The sequence below is a fragment of the Stegodyphus dumicola genome, chromosome 11, assembly GCF_044657685.1.
Source record: "Stegodyphus dumicola isolate Sdum_Otavi_A_Nest chromosome 11, ASM4465768v1".
In the NCBI taxonomy this organism is placed as follows: domain Eukaryota; kingdom Metazoa; phylum Arthropoda; class Arachnida; order Araneae; family Eresidae; genus Stegodyphus; species Stegodyphus dumicola.
This window is the reverse complement of record NC_140778.1, coordinates 142,026,444-142,049,638: the sequence shown is the minus strand read 5'-3', so window position 1 is coordinate 142,049,638 and position 23,195 is coordinate 142,026,444. Positions and strand designations below refer to the sequence as shown.

The 23,195-nt window shown below is 34.2% G+C and overlaps 1 protein-coding gene across 1 annotated transcript in view; it reads right to left on the bottom strand.

Annotated features, from left to right (window-relative positions):
* The window catches only part of LOC118195312 (protein O-mannosyl-transferase TMTC3-like), a 580,765-nt gene that overhangs the window by 452,569 nt on the left and 105,001 nt on the right, over positions 1 to 23,195 (bottom strand). Inside the window, exon 2 of the mRNA XM_085827263.1 lies at positions 4,856 to 4,905. The gene's annotated coding sequence lies outside the window, so the exon portion shown is untranslated. The remainder of the gene's footprint in view (positions 1 to 4,855; positions 4,906 to 23,195) is intronic.

Genomic DNA, 23,195 nt, shown 5'->3' with positions numbered 1-23,195 from the left:
GTTTTCCTCCTTGCATGGTTTCGTGTTGTAAATGAGGGTTTCTTAAAAACATTTTTCAGTCGCGACCTCTTTTTATCACTGAGATTTTTTCGCAACCCCTAAGACTCCATAATATTGTTACGAAATGTACAGGCTTGGTAAGATAGCTTCCCCGCAAAGCAGTTTTAGGGTTGCCATAAAATCACAAGGGAAGGCAGGGTTGCCACATTTGGCGAGAAATCGCCCATTTGGCGACAAAATTGGCGATATAGCATGGATGGAAGGAGAATCTTCTGGAGCGAGTTCTTACCGGTTTAGCTAAGAATGTTCGCGAACACAAGCCGAAAGCTATATAAACTCTGCTGGTCCGCAGTCAGTTAGTGTGTCTCAGAGAGTGTGCCTCGTCTATCAAGCCGTGCGGAGTCGATCGAGTTGAAAGTCGGGCAACGAGTGCCGAGTGGATCGTCGAGTGCACCGAAGGAGTGTCTTAGAGTATCGTGGTTAGTGCATCGTCGAGAGAGCGTGTTGAGCTCCGGGAACGACTGAACCGAATAGTCAGGACCGTGCTTTGTGTGTCGTCGAGTGTATCGCGAGTTGTAGCGTGGAGAGTCTCGAGAGTACGTGGAGTTCCGAGAACGACCAACCAGAGTTAGGAGCTGTACTCTGGTGCTCTGCAGGAAGCTGTCTCCACCGTTATTGCCCGACAGTGTGAAGGCTGTGTCGCTGATTGTTCCAGCGTGTTTATAGTAGTTCATCGACGACTGTAAAACGTCAATGACGTTGACTGTAAACGTCAAACGTTGTCATGACAATACTGACTAATAAAGTGCGTTTCGATACTTCATCAAGTGTCGTCGGTATTCACTCCAAACCTACGAACTCCGTACGAACGTAACGACTGGTGTCAAAAGAAAAACGTAACAATATTTACAAAAATTTTGGAGGTCGCCATAAGTATTGCCCACATCCGACACAAGCGTGACTGAAACTGTCAATTTTTTCACTTGTGCTGTAATATACTATTGCAGGTTTAGTTCATTAACTTTAATTTCTAATTTTAAGACATAGAACAATGCGAAAATTTTAAACAAGTAACAGACGAAATGACAGCGTCACGTGCAAAGCAAGGAACATGAACGTTTATATTATAAAAAGAATGCGTCGAAACCTTTTCGTTTTTTTCTTCGTCTGTATTGTCTTATTTTTATCTGTTTTCAGATACAATGTGTAAAAATATTTGATAATTGTAAAATTATTATAATAAGTTAAAGAAAGATCAAAACTGCTAAAATTCCTTGCTACCCTCTGCTGTAGGTCCCGCGACCCCATTTGGGGGTTGCGACCCACAGTTTAAGAAACCCTGGTGTAAATTATTAACATATCCAGATAATAAAGTAGAAGATCATGTTTTGAATCTGCGGTGACACAGTTTGATAATTCGCGTTTCTTGCACCAAAAACCTTAATATTCTATACAAGATAACTATTAAAACTGAATGAATAAAAAATTTTCTTTTGAGACGTACTGGGGATATTAATAATTGCTGACAATGAGAAAAAAGAAAAAAAAAAAAAAAAAAAGGTAGAAATCGCATAGTCAAATGGGCAAAACGTATTCATAATTGAGAAGTCAGGCATAATATGGCTGAATAGCTTATCATTCTTTCCACTATCTTTCCATTGTCGTAGGTAGTGACTGAACTGCTCTGGATAATAAGGAGATTTATGGTGAAATTTGAGAGTATGCTTATAACAAAACAGTGATATTATCAGTTTTCATTTCGTTTTGGATCATGTTTTTATGAAGATGGAATAAGAAGCTTGCATATGTCTTAATTGTGATGTTTTCAGTAACCGGCTATATTTTAAATTCAGTTTTTGATATGAACGCTAAAACAGGCTTGCTGGTATCATTAAAAATGGGATATAGCAGATTTTTAACTCCAACTTCCACGTAGAAATTTCTTGCGAAAACGAGAGTGAAGAAATCAATTCTACTAACTGACAAGGTTAATATAATGACTTTATTAAATGAGAAATAGGTAATACATAAATTGGTTCTATTAGCACTAATGTTTCTGACCGTCGCCAACACAACTAATTTTTACGTAATTTAATGCAATAAAGTACATCGTTTAATGCATCGTTAATTTAATGCAATAAAGTACATCGTTTAATGCATCGTTAATTTAATGCAATAAAGTACACTCTTTTCCTTTTAAAAAATTCCAATTAGGTTGTAGAGACATTAAGAATTTTTTTGAGCAAGAAAGATTGAAAAATTAGCAACGTCTTCGCCGGGAATCGAACCGCGGACATCTGGCTTACGCGCCCAGTGTGCAGACCACCACACCACGAAGGCATACCAAAAATCGGGAGAAATACCTTATATACTCCCTCTTTTTAAAGGGCGGCTGGGGTTTTTAGGAGACCCAATCGCCAAACACTGTGTGAGGAGAAACATCATCCACAACCTTTTTAGTTCGGGCGCCATTGTAGATACATTTCGAGGCCGGATAGATGAAAAATGAGCAACGCCTTACCCGGGAATCGAACCACGGACCTCTGGAATACGCGCCCAGCGGGCAGACCACCACACCACGAAGGCATGCCGAGATGGCGGGAGAATTACCTTATAAGGTATGATTAACATTTTCTAAAATATATACCTTATTTATTAGTGTGTTTTTTCCCTTCACATATCCTTTCCCTAGGTAGGTGCTGAAAATTTAAAAAATATTCACGCAATGTTTCCAGTTCTCGAGGCGTTCACAAAGAAAATTCCAAAAATTTTAGCATGGCCGAAATTCAAATTCCCTAACGAAATCACAATTAGAGTATACAAACAAAGCTGTATACCGTCCAATTTAATGAAAACTTGCTCGAAATTGCGTGAACTAGACGGAATGTAATCTTTTACATAAGTTATCACTGCTAGTATTAGATAACTTCCGTGGACATTTCACGGAAGAAGTAAAAAACAAATGAATATAACAAACAGAGAAAGTCTATGTAAAGAAGTAAAGGCTCCGTAGGCGTAATGTAAACCAGTTTGTCTTCTACCCCGCTAGAAAGAAGAGGGAAAATTCGCCAAGGGATTTGGCGACGGAACCTGTTGGCGAGAGGTTCCCCGTCTCTGATGTACCGGACCTGGCCGACATTTTCCTCCTCCGCGACATGTACAGGAAATTGAGTAACACGGATTAAGATGAATAAGAAAATTAGGTGAAGTTTCACTTTCACTGGCTGTCGAACTTGCATTATCCATATCGCAGTTTGATGTCTGATTTTATATCCGTCAATATGGAGAAGGGGAAAAAATGGAGTCGCACAGCTTTAAACTCTTGATAAACGTGACCTTCGAACCTGTTCGAACTTCGACATCAGCTTTGGCGCTTTTTTGGCGACAGATATTTCACGCATGCGCAGCTGTTTCCCTTTTCGTTCGAAGGGAGCCACTCCTGCTGCTGCGAAGTTTTCCTTCTTAACAATACATATTCTTTGGAATAAACATTATTATTGTCATCATTTCACTAGGACATACATCATTTCTGCAACCAATGCACGTATTAGTAAAAACAATCGCCGAAATTTTTATAACAAGTAGGTATTATTAATAAGGCACACACTTTTGCTAGAATCGGAGACAAATAATCTACTTTCCACTGAGCTGATTTGCTCTTGGATTTTGCGCGCATGGGTTCTGACTCATGTAATGTAGAACTTCACGAAAATGAGGATATCTTCATAATTCAGAAGAACATTGCATGTCAGAAGACAGACTGAATGGTGACGAAGAAGATGACAACAATGATGATGGCCATTGTTTGCAAGTTAAAGCAGTGTTGAATGATTTCAGGCAAAAGGAGTAACAGTAGACAAACCAGTGGGCGAGATTCAAGATACACGGAAGTAAAAGTGAAGATATCTTATATATTGTTAGTATTAGAATATATAAGATATCTTCACTTTACTTCCGTGTATCTTGTAATATATATAATTATTAAATATTGTTAGTATTAGATTAATTAGTTAAATATGATTATTACTATATACTTTTAGGGGAAGTTCTCTTAAATATATATTCGATAATACTGCAGCATTTAACGGACAGATTCATGGAAAAAGTATTCATATACTTTTTATTTGCTATGCTGTTACTTTAATCACGTCCTTCGGAAATAAAATTACTCACGTAAATTTTCCCTATCGAATTTTATTTGATAAAATTAGTAAAATTACTTACCCAATGGATTTTCATTTGATAAAATTAGTTAAAAAAATGGAGGTTATGCAAGTAAATACGGTGTTCAACTTTTAAATGCGTGAGGTCATAAATATTTCATTATTTGAAACATTACATAGCCCTTAAAAGTATTCAACAGTTGAAAAATTGCTGAAAATATTTGTGACAGTAAATACTTATTGCAAAAAGCCGGGTGAAAAGAAATAGACTGCAAAGAAAAAAATATGTTCCACCTATCCTGTAGCCGAAGTTGCTCAAAAAACATCTTCCCAAATTTAGAGGAGAGAAACTACTTCATATAACTTATCGTTACAGTACCAAGCCACAGTAAACATTCTTCCTCCTTCCCCCCCCCCAACCACAACAGTATAAAGAAAGTATCACACTGTTATGCCTTGGCAGCTCCCTTCCCACAATGCAGCGGTGCATGGCGGCGGTACATCATCGAGTAAACGTCCTCCCGCCACGGAATATAACCATAACCGTGACTCCAAACTGAAAGGTGGGAGGAAAAGACCATCGAAAGCTTTTTCATGTCCCTTTTCATGCTCAGACGAAGCGGGCACGTGTCGTAGAGTTTTTCTGATCTTTCGCATAAATTATGAATATCATAAAGGGATTAAAGTCTCACCTTTCCAAGTTGGGCTCTCAGCCGCTGTTGAACGATGAAAGAAACTGCACCTGAAAGAAGATAAAATAAAATTTATGAACTAAACAAAGGAATGCTAAAATATTAAGAAAATGATGTTACAAATAATGAAATCTGAATGTGAACTTAAGCATACCTATTTTATATTTATATATTATCGAGGGAAATTTATATACTGTCTGAAAGATAGTTGGAGTAAAACAAAATATCTTCATTTTGGTGACGTTATTTGATAACAGGTATCAAACTTTTCTAATGCGCTGGTTTAAATAAATGAAACTGCATTCTTCCTGATGATTTAAATAAGCGGAAAAATGTCTCTGATCTTAATTTATATAAATATAACTCCATTGCAATTCCCTGAAAAAAAGTCTGATGTAGAGACCTCATCACATCCTTGCACGACCTATTAAACTATACACATTTTTTTTTCTGCGCGTCATTTAAACTTATTTCAGGGAATCATTCAAACATTAATAACCGAGCTCTCAAGGTAAGCTGAAAATGACATCAAAAAATGCTAATTTTAAAATTAAAGATCGAGATTAATTTTTGTCGTACCGAAGTGAAACATTTTTATTTTTTCACGACGAATGAACCGGGAGACTGTATTAAACATTATATTTCGTTATTTATCAAAAACTAAATTTCTTTTAAATTTTTACATTGTCAAAACTCGAATATTTTCGTTACTTAAAACACTTTTGAAATTGGAAGTATAATGAGTACGACAAGCAACTGCGAAAATAAAGGCGCGTAAGCATTTCTGAGCCCAGTAAAAGAGTGGGTATATATATATATATATATGCGATGTATCAGCTTTAGTCGTAGACGATAAGTTTCAGACGATAAGTTTACGATAAATAATCAGACGATAAATAATCAGACGATAAGTTTAAAAACAGGATCCATTTATTTTTATTCAGGAGAAATAGCAGTTACAAAAATCAGATATCCGGAGTAAATAAAAAGAATTACTAATAACTTTTTGTATGAAGTTTACAGCATCGTGTCATTTATGAAAAAGCCCCGATATTCTTTTGTGAATCTTTTATAGCCTCTGGAAAGGCGGAGCTTCCAAGAAATGACGTCGGCCTCGTCAGCCAATCCAGTTCGCTTTAAATACTTCCAAAACATTCTATAACTGCCCGTGTAGAAAAGGCGGGAAAAACAACTTGACTACGGGGCTGTGGATTTAATTCCACGTACTTTCAAATAAGAGAACGTCGCCATTAAAAATGAAAAGAACATACAGTTAGAATTTTAATTGTATTCTTGACCATGGAATTTTATTATTATATATATATATATTAGAATATTAGAAAACATAAAATTCTCACGCCGAATGTACAAGAATGTAATGCAATATTCGTTCTTTCACCGACGTATTTGGTGAATGCTGACATTCTTCGGTGATGGCCGACATTCTCCAGTTTCGGTCTTTCACGGTAACATACTAACTATTAACTGTTATTAATGAAAAAGCATACTATTTTATATTAATAAATATGTTACGTTATTTTGCGTAAGTCTGTTTGAAGTGCTGTTGAGTATTATAGGTTACCTTACAACCTGTTGATATGTATATTAAGTGCATTAAATAAAATGTATGTTTTTCCATAACTACAAGGTGTTAACATGAAAAAGTGCATGTTTTCTTTAAAAGCTTTTTTTTTTTCCACAAGAAAATATTCATTGTAGACCCGCACACACACCTAAACAGATAGTTTCATTATATAACAGAGAAAAAATTAGAACATTAACTTAGAAAAAATACTTCTATAATAAAATAAATAATTAGATAGAAATAAATAAATAATTACAAGATAGATAGAAATAATCTAGAAATAAATAAATAATTACATAAACAACCAGCCAGCTGTTGTTGTGTTGCAGCTAACTGCCAATATAACATGATATCTAAATTACAGGCATAAAATAATTCAAAAAATTTCAGCATATACATTATTTAAAAAAAATAATTCCTCTAAGATATTTTCTTTAAATACAAATAACGAAAAAAGGGTGTATGAATACTAAAAAAAAAAATAAAAATGAATAGTCACGAATAACTTCAAATTTCTGTCAAGAGAACAAAAATTAAACATTTCTTTCATTTCCCCAGCAAATATTCGAATACGCCGAGCAGACCGCCTTAGTCTGAAAACTTAGAATACTTTTTTTTTTATAGTATTTATATCTAGCTACCGCCTTTTACATGTTTCCGAATTTTGACATGACAGCTATACATTAGGATAGCTGTTTCTGAGGGTGCCAAGGGAGAGGGAGGGGGGAAAGCTTCCATTTCATCCTCTTTTTCCATTTCTTGCTCATTGTTCCTGCGACTGTGTGAAGAAAAATCGATTCAAAATGTTCTGTTATGACAGATGTGCAGTACAGAGCAAGATATTACTCGCCAATCGGAAAGATTTCAAATTTTGACATTGTTATTTAATAAGGAAAGGTTTCTCTTCAGATTGTTAGCAGGAAATCGAAGTAACTTTTTAGCAGGAATGTACGGGGGGGGGTTATTATAGAGCACACGAAAAGAAATAACGAGAGATTACAAATTACTGTGAAAAAATTTAAAATATAAGCAGCTTTCTTTGAAAATGGTGAAAGTCCATTTTTGACAAAAAGTTAGTTAACGACAACAATGAATGCCATCTGCTGTGAGTTTTCTATCTATGAACAATTCTCCCCAAAAATTCTTCGTAATTTGCAACATTTTGTCAATATAAATTTACATTAAGATACAATAACACGCCGAATAAGTACTAATTCAGAAGTCAAACAACAAAAATCAGCGTTAATTTTCAAAATTTTTACAGGACTAGTTTCGATGGTTTTACCGAACCACCATCCTCAGCTGCAAAACCGCAAATGATTTAAAACTAAATTATTTAAAAGCAATAGCTATTGACAGGGGCTTTTCACCCAACATTATTAATGAAGCAGTTAAAAAATTCTCATCTCAACACACTAAAAGGCACACTCTTGTTTTAGGAGATTATAAAAATTCTGTTGTCATTCCCTTCTTTCCATCAATTAGCTATAAAGTTGCACATATTTTGCAGAAATTTAACTTTCGGGTTGTTTATTCTAACATCAATAAAATGCCGGGTTCCATACTCAAGGACCCCATTCCGGATATGAATTCTTGGGGTATTTATAGGATTCCTTGCCAGTGTGGTTTAATTTACATTGGCCAAACTAAGAGAGCCTTAAAATTTCGCGTCAAGGAACACGAGGCATATGTTAGAAAAAGGGAAACACAGAAGTCTTCTGTTGCTCAACATTGTTGGTCCGAAAAATCATACTTTCAATTTTTCTGCTGCCAAAATTATTCAAAAAACATCTTCCATTGGAGAACTGGATTTTCTAGAGGCATTTCACATTCAAAAAAATCTTTCTGTTCTAGTTAACGATCCAAATTCCAATCCATCTTTGCCTTCGGAATTTAGAGAAATTATGTTTTAGTTCTGGTTTCCCCAACAGATGGCACCACTTGCTTATTCTTGTCCAGGCTTTCTTATCTTATCTAATCATTATTTTCCTATCTGGTTCATTTGCGATTTTGCAGCTGAGGATGGTGGTTCGGTAAAACCATCGAAACTAGTCCTGTGAAAACTTTGTAAATATAACGCTGATTTTTGTTGTTTGATTTCTGAATTAGTATTTATTCGGCGTGTTATTGTGTCTTAATTATATTCTATCGTTTTCGACATTTTTATAACTTACCCGACTGAGGTTGATGGCATTTAACATTAGCAGGTTTCATCTTTTTCTTTAGTTCACGGGTATAAGTCATGAAGTATGTCGGTGTAATGGTCAGCACGCTCGGCGCGTATTCGAGAGGTTCGAGTCTCGGTGAGGGCGTTGCACATTTTTCATGTCTCCTGCTTCGAAATAACTAAATGTCTCTACAACATGCTGGATCTATTACCTCATATTCCTCCATGCTGGGTCTACTACCTCATGGCATCATGATAATTTTCTAAAACTTTTTCATAATGGTAAAAATTACAAATGACACGTATTAATATAAAGTTGTAATTAAAAGTAATTTAAATGGCAGAAAGAAGTATTGAAATAAAACCTTTTTAGTTTACTTTTTTTGACATGTTAAATAAAGGATTGGATTATTATGGTAAAGCACACAAGGGCTATCTGAATAAAAGGAGGGCTGGCTCGTATACACGTTACACATGGGGAAAACCACGGAAACGCCCAACCAGCCAGCCCGTTCGAGGGATTCGAACATCGGACCGAACTACCAGTGTTCAGCGTCTTTACCGCTCGGCCGCTGGTGGACCCGACATATTAAATAAAATTTCATAACAAAATTGGTTTGTTTCAATTGAAATCTCATAATTAATATTTCATAAATGTATCATTTTATCGACTATGAAAATGGTGTAAGTCCATTTGTGGTCATCAAAAGTATAAATTTCTTTTACTAATAGTTTAAAAATGATCACATTATAAATTTAAATTAATTTAACATTTAAAAAAACGAAAAATGAGCGTATTAACTTAAGCCAATATTTTCCAACCATTCAAATAAAAACCCTTAAATATCTCCAGATAATATAAAATTGACTTACACTACTTTCAGAGAAACTGCTCATATACGAGCAAATTAGAAGCAAACATACAGCTTGTATGCTACGTTAGGAAAATATTAATGGACATCAGATCTCGGACAAAACGTTCTGGAAGGAAAACGTTACCCTCGAATTTGGGTAATGTTTCCTTCCAGAACTACTGCTACAGCTTTGCCGCTTGTTGATGGCTCCTAGAGGTCCTCCAAACTGTCCTTTAGTGATTGTCGAATGGAATGCGAGTGGTTTTTCCCAAGACTCTTGTTCCTGACCATCCGTGAACAGTTGCGGTTGCATCTTTTAGACTATTGACGGGACATGACTGCCTACAGAATCATATATTTCACATTGGACTAGCTGATTTGCCGTTGTGTATTTTATGTAATAATGGACGGCCAATGACGGCGAAACATTTGCACGAGTGTGAAGCACTGACAAATTTTTCATGTAGATTTCAGCGCTATTGGCAAGCAAGGAGTTTAATGGCCTAACGGTCAATGTACTGGCATTTGACAAATAAATAAATAAATCATTTGAGTACGTACAATTGTAATCGAGCAGATTTACCTTTCGAAGCAGAGGAAAGTTACACTAAGCTGACACAGTAATACACGTGTTGAGGAGTGTTATCTCGCATTCAAAACAGGATGGCGAAGGTGGAAAGCACTGTGCAAAAGCTTGCTGAAAGCCGTGGAAGAACCAGCACAGTTCAAGAGGGTACGTAAGCAAAAGGTAACTGACAGGCTATTCTTGGCCAGTAGCCACGGACCATGCAAACGCGAGTTTCATTCACGTTTATGCGAGAAGCATTTCTTCGGAAATTGGATAACTTTTACTTATATACCCGGAAGCCTCCTGCAATGCGTTTCGTTACTAGCACACTATCGTCGTGAAAGATTATATTGGTTTAAGAAGCTATTTGTTGGGTTGAGCAACAGTGGCCTAATGCTATATTTTCTGGCAAATCCAGTTTCACTATGATTCTGGGCACCAGCTAGTATGAAGCGAGCGAGTATCTTGGCACCACCATAACAATGCTCAGAAAATGAATCGTTGTGGCTGAGAATAATTGTACGACGGGTAATATGCGCAATTTATCACACATATGTTAAACACACATACATATGATATCACACATATGTTACAGATATCACACATATGTTAAACCAATATACTTCTCGATTATGTTCGTCCTTTTCGTGGTACAATTAGCCTAGACGTTCTGGTCATGGACGTCTTATATACCCGGAAGCCTCTTGCATACGTTCCGTTACTAGCACACACTATCATCCTGAAAGTTAATAGTAGTTTAAGAAGCATATTTGTTGGATTCTGCATCACTGGTCCAGAGCTATATTCTCTGGCAAATCCAGTTCCATTATCAATAACGATTCTGGGCAAAGCTAGTATGGAGGGAGCGAGTATCTTGGTACCACCAATCAGAAGACCCAAATGAATCGCTGTGGCTGAGAATAATTGTACGCTGTGTAATATGCGCAATTCGTTTTGAACCTTTAATGCAATTGACATGCAAGGATATCACACATGTATTAAAACAATATACTCCTCGGTTAAGTTCATCTTTTTTCGTGTGGTACAATTGGCCTAGACGTTCTGGTTACGGATGACAATACCCACTCGCATAGAAACAGTTGAAATGCACACTAATAGAACAGCACACTAGCAAAGGATGATACAGAGTCAATGGCATGCCTTGTATATTGCGAAGTGCTGAGAGACAGATCTCTCCTGTACTGTACAATATCTCGAAGAAAGTTGCTCTGAGAGAAAATCTCCCCAACAGTTTAGTGGACAGAATGCTAGATTTTTCTTGTAATTATTGGTACCATTTGCAATGAATCTGAATTTTAGTGTTATTTTATGGAATTTAGGAAGAGCATAAAGGTTAGTTAATGTGTTTTACATTGATTGGATTTACAGAAATTTTGAGGTTTTTATGAAATGCTTTAACCCTGGCTGATCATCCCGCGATTTCCACGGGCAATTCAAATATAGCAAAATTTGCTCATATCCGCGGGCATATGAGGAGCGCATCCCGTTTTCCCCCGTTTAACCATTGAAATAAATTATATACAGTATTAGGTGTTTAGTTTACGTTTTGGCCAACAGATATCATTAGTTGTCCACTAAATTGCGGCATTTGAAGGCACGTGGTATTAGCGCTCAAATTTCACTTTTTGCCGTTTTTTTTTTTTTTTTTTTTTTTTTTTACAGAAATGGCTGCTAGAAAACGTTCAGAGATTATCTTGATTATTTAATTAAATTATTGAATTATTGATTAGATTAATAGTTAGATAGATTATTAATTAGATTTATTGAATCTGGTGCAAAGACTGTGAAGTTTGAACTCTATCATACTAAACTGCATTTTTAAGGTATTTTTCCCTCAGCGCTTTATATTTCTTTAAATTTTATGCATTTCACTTTTTTATATTATGCAATAAATAGAAATTAACTGTAATTCGACTAAAATTTATTTAAAAAGTTTTTTTTTATTGTGATAACATCTGAAATTGGTTTTTCTGGCAACTTAGTTTCTCATGATAAAAATCTATATAAAAAATATTTTCTAGAAAGAAAAAGTGCATTTTTCAATTCTCCTATTTATATATAGGTTTAAAATAAAAATTAAAAAAAAAAAAAAAAAAAAAAAAAAAAAAAAAAAAAAAAAAAGCAATTTTGGAAGCGATTTCGGGCTACAAATTGAACAGTCAGAGGGTTAATCCTGTTAATTATAGAGGTTTCTGTATTGTTTGTTAGCTGATAAGTATTGGCGTTAGAGAGTTCTTTATTAATAATTGTTTTGTAGGAAACTTTTCATATAATGCCTAATTAATAATGCCTTTCATATAGTGCCTAGTTAATGCCTAGTTAATGCCTCATATAATGCCTAAAGTTATTATTTGCTTTATCAGATTTGGTGAAGGTGTATAGTTGTTCTACGTTTTTAATAGCTGAAAGAAATTGGGACCAGTTAAAATGACTTTTAAACTTTGCTAGTTTAAGTTCAGGTTTAAACTGTTGAAGGATTTTATCTTTAAAGTGCAAAAAGGCATCAATAGGCAAATTAAGCTAATAACTAGCCTTAACAATAAATCCGTTGATGCTATTGTCTAAATTTTTTTTTTGTAATAGTAATTTTTGTTGAGGTATATGACTAGTCTATATTTTACTTCATAACTCATGAGTTTTTTAAAGTTGCGCGTTTTGAATGATATCTAAATTTCTAGTAATTATGTGTGCTGGTGATGATCATCTAAGTATGGACTGAATTTTGGCAGTTTGCAACGCCACTCTGCCAGTACTTCTATTTTACGATGATTAGTGAGTAAGCTCCTTAATCTTCTTAACAACTAGTCTGATGTCTATGATCGGGAAGAAAACTTTACATTTGTTGAAAATTCGAGAGAAGCGGAATTTGTCAAATTGTGAATGGAGAAAATTGATTTTAATGTAAATTTTGAGTTTAGTGTAATAGGTAGAAAATTTGTATTTACAGTAATCAAGGTACTAGGTCTTTAATAATTTGTAGATTGTCGTATTGCGAAAGAAAATATTTTTCAAGTTGTAAAAGAAATTGATTAATTCAAGAGTGTAATCAGATAAGTATCTTGGAAAATTTGCAGAATTATATAAATTTTTAAAATGCTTCAATAATTTAGTTGTATTTAAGATGGTAAATAACTTTTATTGTTGATTCTACTTTCTCTTTGTTGAAACTAAATAACGTTTGCATAATCCGAGTTCAAAAAACAAAAACAATTATTTTGCATATTTTTAAAAAAAGAACGTTCTGAAACAACATGTTTCATCTGCATAATCAAAAGCGATGTTCTCACTTTAAAGCATTACAGTATCTCTTGGCACACATCCAAAAAACGTATCGAAGGGTTACAGCATCTCTTGGCACACATCCAAAAAACATATCGAAGGATTACAAAAGAGCTGTTGCCATACAACGAAAGAAATGTAGTTATAAAAATCATGATGCAATGCTTTGCACAATAATAAAACAAAAACACACTTTTGAAAAATTAACAATAATAATAAAAATAGTAATAACCGAATTACTGTTTCACGATAAACAAGTAAAAATGTTCCTTTGATTACGCAACATCTTTTCCCTCTTTTTGGTTTTGAGCTGTAAAATTTAAATTGGCTGAATATTGATTTATTGGAATTATCTTTGTGATTTTGAAGGTAAGTATTAAGTCCGTAAGGATGGTGTGTACGATGTTTGAAAATACAAAGTGATTCTTGAAAAATTGCTATTTATAATTACATGTAATGTCCAAAATCTGTATTACTGTTGAAGTCATGGTGTTTAAAACCTTCTAATTTCGCAGAGTGAAGATGGTAAGATGAGTTAATTTGAGTGTTATTAAGTTGAGTCGTTTTTATTTTTTAATATGAACTCTATGGTTATTCAGTCGAAAGTTGAGACTATTTTTAGTCTCCCCTATATATCGTATATTTCAGGTATTGCAGGTAAGTATATAAATAGAGTTAAAAGTTTTTCATAAAAACTGTTGTTTTGGCTTGTCTGACCCAAAGGCATGGCGTTAAACCTACATGTTTGTAAACTACACATAACGGCTTCAAAGATTCGTTTTGCATGATTTTGCGTCACTCTGTCGCATGTTACGTCATCCTTTCCCTGTAATCTCTCTGCACTGTGATATCTGTAGTCCAATCACTGCTCAGGATTAACACAATGACCCTTTTGGATCGAAATAAGACCGAAGTAAGCACGCATTACTTTTTCTCTCTTGTTGTTGCCTGAATAAACCGGTTACAGCCGAAAAATCGCGGCAAAAACATCGCGAAGGAAAACGTCGCGGAGAAAACAACGCAAAGAGAAAACATCGGTGTACAAAACATCATGGGAGAAAACATCGCAGAGACAAAACATCGCAGTTCTAAAATATCGTGGTACAAAATATCGTGGTTGAAAATAAAGCGGTTCAAAAACTTCGCAGTTTAAAAACATCGCCTTCGAAAATATCGTGGAAAGAAATAGAGTACCGACAAATCATCGCATGACGATAACATCGCATACATGCGTTTTTCAAATCGCATACTGACTTTCGTTACAACTAACAAATCGATATCCAAAAAATTGATTGCACGCTATACATGAAAATGTTAACGACACTTTAAGAATAACCGGAAACAAAACAATATGTAATTTTCATTGAAACAATATCAGATTATCAGATAAAAGCTTAATTTATTAATGACCTTTGTCAATTAACTATATAAATTTAAAATTCTATTAAGTTTTTTAAGTTTCATTAATTTTCTACTCATTTTCCGTTTTTAAAGGTTTAATTTTCCATCTTTTTTCAGCAATATTTATTGATTCGTTCAAATATATGAAATATAGGAGTAAAATAATCCTTCTTTATTTATTGCGCTCTACGATCTCTATACGAACATGCATTTATAGCTTTCAAATCCTGAAAACGCATGTGTGCGATGTTATCGTCATGCGATGATTTGTAGGTACTTTATTTTTTACCACGATATTTTTGACGACGATGTTTTTAAACTGCGAAGATTTTGAACCGCTTTATTTTCTACCACGATGTTTTCTCTTTGCGATATTTTCTCCCACGATGTTTTCTACCACAACGTTTTCTTCTTGCGTTGTTTTCTCCGCGACGTTTTCGACGTCAATCGTATAGTTTTCCCCCGCGACGTTTTCGGTGGACATCGAATAAATCACGTCTCTCGCTCTTCACTGTATAAATGTAAAACTGCATATATCGAAATTGTGGGGCGTGTTTAGCTCCTCTAATGTCGTAATTTTTAAGCAAAATTATATTTCTGAGTAATTGTTACTGCGAAAAATAAAAATGAAGTTTTTAACCATTACTTCAGTTTCGATTTTCACTCCAGTCCATCATCTAAACAACAGTCTTCTCGGCCATGACTCAAGCGTGAATTGGATTTCATCTTCCCCTCAAAACCAAGTCACATGTATATATTACTTTTTTTTTTATAAAACCACGTCACATGTATATATTACTTATTTTGATAAAAATATATTATCAATAAGATTAAATAAAGCGAAAATATAATTTGAAAGGAATTATTTAACACTAAAAAGGAAATGAACAAATTTTAGCTTAAGGCTTAATGATAGCATTGACTGCTTAATATCATTATACTTCCAACACTTTTAATTGCTCTAATATATTGTTTTATGTTATATAAAAGCGATTTGCCAATAAAAAAAGAAAGAAAAAAAAAACATTCCATAGCAGCAAAACCCAACAGGACTAACATACAAATGAAATGCGCAATTTTTATCAGAAAGTTGTTCTTAGTTATTAGAAAAAAATATCGAGTTGACATCTAAAATTGTCTATTGTGTACAATTAGGATAAACATATATTTGTTCTCCTTTTATTTCTTTAAAGTAATAGGCTGTTACTGTTTACTTTATGCAGAAAAGATTTAATACGCGAAACATATTCCAGGTGAAAAAAAGATTATGTTTTATGTCAGAATAAAATATTCCATCAACAGAAATAAGAGATACAAATGACTTTAGTCACGGTATGTAACAAAACATGTGGCATTGCCTTCCTTTTAATCGTTGACTTAGACTACATTAAAGTTCTTTTAGTTTTAGATTTCTTTTGGAAAAGCTTAATAAGTTTTTTAAAAATATACTGTTAAAAGTACATCTTTCACATAGGACCAAACAATATAGGTGAATAAATTCTTGTTTGCAACACGAATTTGTTTAGTCAAAAAGGTACTTTTATGAGACTTTTTTAAATAATTATTTGAATATTTCGCAAAAAATATTCAACAAATGATTTGATTAAATTTTTAGGTTTTTAAAACCATTTGAATAGGTTCTCTCTATAAGTTGTTTAAATTTTCAGGCATGAAGATTTTTTTCTCTCTATAAGTTATTTAATTTTTTTTATCTTAGATTATCTTGTAATTTATCTTGGATTTTTATCTTGGAGTTATTTAATTCTTACCTTATTATATCTTTAATTTTTATCTTGGAGTAATTTAATTTTTATTTTGTTATATCTTTTATTTTCGTCTTTTTATGTTTAATTTTTATCTTAGGCAGAAGTATGAATGCAGAATAGTTGAAAGTGTGAAAAATGTGGTTAGCAAAGGGATTTTTATAGTTGGTTCCTTATTCACGCTTTGGTATAAGAATACGAAAGTGTTAATGAAGTGCCCAATGTAGCCTACCGTCTGCCATAAGGATAAGATCAACGAATAATGGTAGTTTTTATCCAATTCGATTCCGCTGACTGAACTCGTTAGCTGTAATGTGTCTGCAGGGCTTTTCCTACTCCCAAATTGAATATAAAATAGTTTCTTTTCAGTCTTTAACTTCCCTGAGATAAATAACTCTCGAGTGTTTTGAACAATAGATATTGTTACGAATGTCAAGACGCGGTAAGATAGCTTCCCCGCAAAGAAGTTTTAGGGTTGCCATAAAATGGCAAGTGAAGGCAGGGTTGTCACATTTGGCGAGAAATCCCCCATTTGGCGACATTTGGCAGCAAAATTGGCGATATGCCATGGACGAATGGAGAAACTTCTGGAACGAATTCTTAACGGCTTAGCCAAGAATGCTCTCGAACAGCAGTCAAAAGCTATATAAACCCTGCTAGTACGCGGAGGGTCAGTTAGTATCGAGTTGGTGTCTCGTCTAGTGAGTCAATCCCTGCGGAGTCGATCGAGTTGACAGCCGGGCAGCGAGTGCCGAGTGGGTCGTCGAGTGCACCGAGTCTCGTAGTGTATCGCGGTTAGTGGATCGTCGAGAGAGCGTGTTGAGCTCCGGGAACGACTGAACTGAAGAGTCGGGAGTGTGTCGTGGAGTGCATCGCTTGTTGTAGTGTGGAGAGCCTCGAGAGTACGTGGAGTTCCCAGAACGACCAAGCAGAGTCGGGAGCTGTACTCTGGTGCTTTGAAGTGAAGCTGTCTCCACCGTGATAGCCTGATAACCTGGAGGCTATGTCGCTGATCGTGTTAGCATGTTCATAGTAGTTTATCGACGACTATAAAAACGTGTTTTGGAGCTGTCCTCAATAATGGCCAGTAAAGTGTGTTTCGCTACTTCATCAAATAGTATTGTCATTATTCACTCCAATTCCTCACGAATCCCGCATGATCGTGAAGGAAGAAAATGACGTGACAACTGGTGTCAGAAGGAAAACGTAACAATATATATAAATACTTGCAAATAAAAATATATGTATATGTTGCAAATGAATATATATATCATTCAATTTTATTTCCAAATGGTGGGGCCTCAGCCGACTTCGGCTTCGGCACTACTAAGGTCAGAAGTAGTGGTCACTTTATTATGGAGGCGCCTAATAAGTGAACCACCTTTGCCTCCATGCACTAGATCTCGAACATTATTACTTTGTTTCTTGTTCACAACTGTTTATTTTCGTATTGTATTATCTGAATTATAATATCTGAATCCTATAATAATTATATCTGAATATTTTATATCTGAATTATAATATCTAAATCTTATAATAATTATATCTGAATATATTATATCTGAATTATAATATCTGAATCTTATAATAATTATATCTGAATATATTATATCTGAATTATAATATCTGAATCTTATAATAATTATATCTGAATTATAATAACTGAATCTTATAATAATTATATCTGAATTATAATATCTGAATCTTATAATAATAATATCTGAATCTTATAATAATAATATCTGAATCTTATAATAATAATATCTGAATCTTATAATAATTATATCTGAATTATAATATCTGAATCTTATAATAATTATATCTGAATGTATTATATCTGAATTATAATATCTGAATCTTATAATAATTATATCTGAATGTATTATATCTGAATTAAAATATCTGAATCTTATAATAATTATATCTGAATTATAATATCTGAATCTTATAATAATTATATCTGAATGTATTATATCTGAATTATAATATCTGAATCTTATAATAATTATATCTGAATGTATTATATCTGAATTATAATATCTGAATCTTATAATAATTATATTTGAATTATAATATCTGAATCTTATAATAATTATATCTGAATATATTATATCTGAATTATAATATCTGAATGTTTTTTTAGTTGCTTCAAGCAAAGATGAATTCGTGGATTGTGACTGTGTAACTTGATTATGTTAAATTAATGCCTGTCTGATTTGCCTTGGACAACTGAGGCTGTGGCAGAGCTGGTAAGGGACTTCCAAATATGAAGAAATATATAAGATATATGGAGATATATAAGATATATGAAGATATATAAAATATATGAAGATATATAATATATAAGCTATATGAAGATATGTAATATATGAGATATATGAAGATATATAATATATAAGCTATATGATGATATATAAGCTATATGATCTTCCATGTACAAGATATATGAAGGGGACGGACAGTTACAACCATGCTTTCTCTGGGATTCCAACCCGGGCTTCCCTAACAACTATACTGTCTGGGCGGTTACATAATTCAATATATTGGGTAAGTCCATAAATACAAATTTTTAAATAATATAGAAAAACACAATTTAACATTTTAATCAATTATATATTTGCCTCCATTATCTACAATGGCTCGCCACATTATCTACAATTATTTACAATGTTACAGGTAGCTTTTTTATTGCTGAAGAAAGACTCTGGTTTTGATGCAAAAAAACTTGAAAGTTCATTGTGTACATCCTGTTTAGAATTTAATTTTTTTCCAGTAAAAAAAAATTGTAAGGCACGATATAGGTGAAAATCACTTCGGGCGATATCTGGGGAGTAAGCAGGATGTGGCAAAAAGGAGGCAGGTGTGGCAGGATATGGAGAATTAAATTAACTAATTTTTTTGCAGCGTTGTTCGAGCCGTATGCGGTCTAGCGTTATCACGATGAAACAACACTTTCTTGATATTCACCAATCGTGGGCGTTTTTTGATCAATTCTGAGTTTACACGGCGAAGTTGTTCACTATAAACTTCTGAATGAATGGTTTGATTTGGTTCTAACAGTTCAAAACGTCCTGAACGGGGTTCATCATCAATGCTGCTTTTTCCAACTTTAAATTTTTAAACCATTTCTGGGCAGTCCTTACACTTATAGTGTGTTCATTATGTACACTATTAATCTTGTTCACTGCAAACCTGGCAGATTCACCACACGAAAATAAAAAAATGTAGAACGGCACGTTTGTACTGATTATCTATGTTCATTTTCTATGGGTACTAAAATGCGTTCGATATGACAAGTTTGGTTCAAAATTTATTGTTTAAGTAAATGCGTCATAGTGAATTCCACGCATACTCTTAATGCGCACGAACTTATGGATTGACCCGACAGTACTAAAGAAAATAAAGAAATTATCTCCTAGGAATTTCGAAGTGAAATTTAGTATTTCATGATATTGCGGTAAAAACTGGCGATTAAGAAAGTATTTTTGAAATCTAATATACACTGTTGTGGTTATAACGGAATAAAAAAACAGCAGTGCAAATTAAAGGACAAAACAATATAATAAAACAGAAGAATCATTGGCATTTCCAAGGAAAGATATTAGAGAATTGTGAAGAGAAATAAATTAAACGATCATAAATACAGCAAAAACGTTTACAAAAAGGCCAAAAGTAATTTAAAACTCTGCTTGCGTTAGACTTCCAGAAACAGAAAGTTGAAAATGGCGCCACAAGTGAAATAAGCATGAGACGCTAAGAGCTGCCAAGAGTAAAGCAGGTCAAGTGTTAATTGCAAAAGTATTAGTAAATTTATGACAATTTTTTATTTCTTTTTTCACAAATTTTCCGTTTTCTTTTTTATTCCGTTTTTGTTGTTAGTTTTAAGTATTGATTTTTTTATGACTATTTTGCTTGTTTCAAAATTTTTGCGAATGTTTACTGTATTTATGACACTTTAGTTTATTTCTTTTTTGCATTTTTTTCAACTTTATTTTTTATTCCGTTTTTACTGTTAATTTTAAGTACTGCTCTGTATAATTACTTTGTTTATTTTTGATTTTTTTATTTCCAATGATCTGGCGGCGCATCGGGAAATAATCTCGCGAACCAAATGAATAAGATTTAAGAATCACTAGGATATTTTGGAAGCAGAAGATGGGAAAAATGAGCAATTTCCTCGCCGAGACTCGAACCTCGGACCTATCGAATACGCGCCCAGTTTGCTGACCATTACTCCACGAAGGCATGCTAAGAAGGCAGGGAAAAACCTTATATACTCCCTCTTTTAAAGGGTGACTGGGGATTTGGTAACCCAATCGCCAAATCCTGGAGTTGGAGAATCATTGCTCACCACTTTTTTTTTAAGTTCAGACGCACTGTAGAAACATTAGAAATAGCTCATAAGATGAGATTCGAATATGTTCAATGGTTAGTTAAAGGGGTAATTTTTGGATTTGTAAACTGAAGAAACACGCTTCTCATGAATTGTGGAAGGTTGTAAGGATCCTCGTGAAAATTCAGAATCTTTGTATGAAGGCGGCAATGATTCGTTTGTTTTATTCTACTGTTTTTTACTTTCATTTACACTGCTGTTTCTTTATTTCATTATTTCCACAACAGTGCATATTAGATTTCAAAAATGCTTCGTTAATTACTAATTTTTAACACAAAGGATGGAAAATATGTACATATCGTAATGGCAAATTCGGATTTAAACTCCTGACCTTCCGATAATGAAGGTCCCCCAACATTTCGTAACGTAACATGAGGCATAGTATCTTGGAATTTTTTAAATGCATTGCGCGCTTTGAAATGGCGTAGATGCCCTGATATTTTTTAAAAACGTCTGAGATTCCATTATCTGCCAACGTTACGCAACTTCTGGCAAATTTACTATCATGAAATTCACGTCTTATTTTAAGCTTATGATCTTTAAATGTCAATTAGCGATTACAAAGTATTCATATTTCCCATCCTAATATCTTTACGGTGGATATTGACAGTTTTTCTGCGACAGACCCTAACAACCCCTCCTTTTCGTTAGGACTGTATTTCGAATTCTACAGTGATATGGCATTTCAAATTGCCTAGGTGTATCATACCCCTTCTAGAAGTTTGTCAGTCTCAGCTGCACTCGCCTAGGTGTACCATACCCCTTCTAGAAGTTTATCAGTCTCAGTTGCACTCGCCTAGTTGTACCATACCAGTTTTAGAAGTTTGTCAGTCTCAGCTGCACTCGCCTAGGTGTACCATACCTCTTCTAGAAGTTTGTCAGTCTCAGCTGCACTCGCCTAGTTGTACCATACCAGTTTTAGAAGTTTGTCAGTCTCAGCTGCACTCGCCTAGGTGTACCATACCAGTTTTAGAAGTTTGTCAGTCTCATTTGCACTCGCCTATGTGTACTATACACCTTCTAGAAGTTTGTCAGTCGCAGCTGCACTCGCCTAGGTGTACCATACCTCTTCTAGAAGTTTTTCAGTCTCAGTTGCACTCGCCTAGTTGTACCATACCAGTTTTAGAAGTTTGTCAGTCTCAGCTGCACTCGCCTAGGTGTACCATACCTCTTCTAGAAGTTTGTCAGTCTCAGCTGCACTCGCCTAGGTGTATCATACCCCTTCTAGAAGTTTATCAGTCTCAGCTGCACTCGCCTAGGTGTACCATACCCCTTCTAGAAGTTTGTCAGTCTCATTTGCACTCGCCTAGGTGTACTATACACCTTCTAGAAGTTTGTCAGTCGCAGCTGCACTCGCCTAGATGTACCATACCTCTTCTAGAAGTTTTTCAGTCTCAGTTGCACTCGCCTAGTTGTACCATACCAGTTTTAGAAGTTTGTCAGTCTCAGCTGCACTCGCCTAGGTGTACCATACCTCTTCTAGAAGTTTGTCAGTCTCAGCTGCACTAGAATAAACTAAAATTCTATTATCTGTTAACAGCAAATTTTATTGAATCCACGAATATTAACTCTTATTTGAAGAATGTGGCATTAATTTGCTTAATTGAAAGTAACTTAATCTGCTTTTTACACATGTATAAGAGTTTTCTATAGGAGAAGCTAGAGGAATTGTACTATTTTTAAGTACTTTTCCGTTTATAAAATTAAATTATTTTTTCTATAAGTGAATAATAGTTTGAAGTTTTCTAACGAGCGAAATAAGCTTGTTAAAAATATTTTAGTCCAAAGAGGTAATTTGCCCAGAAAGACTATTAATTTCGTTTTGGCATTTTGCGTCGATTCACGATAAGCGTTGCTTCATTTTCCAAATTGTTGCCACCAAATATTATCGCCCTGTATTATATTTAAAGAAATTAAATAATGAAGAATCTGCATGAATGTATGTATGTTTCTCGCATTCTCAAAAAAGAAACGGTACCCAGAGCATTCTGAAGACATAGTCCGGGCACCTGAAGGCCCGAATTTGGAATTTTGTTTTCATATTTTGTTATTTATTTCATATTTCTCAAACCTTTAACGAATTTTTGATTACCAAACTCAACGATTTCAAATCGATCAATGGCAACATTGTATGGAAAGAAAAAAGAAGAAAAACCTTTTTATCTCTAGCGCGCGAGACTGTCTATTGGAATTTTGAAAGATATGCTTTTTAAATATTTTTGCCCAAAAGGGACATTAGCCCAAATGCTCTTGAAGCGTGTATGTGTGTGAAAATGAAAAAACCTTTTGGCTTAATATAAAATATGAAA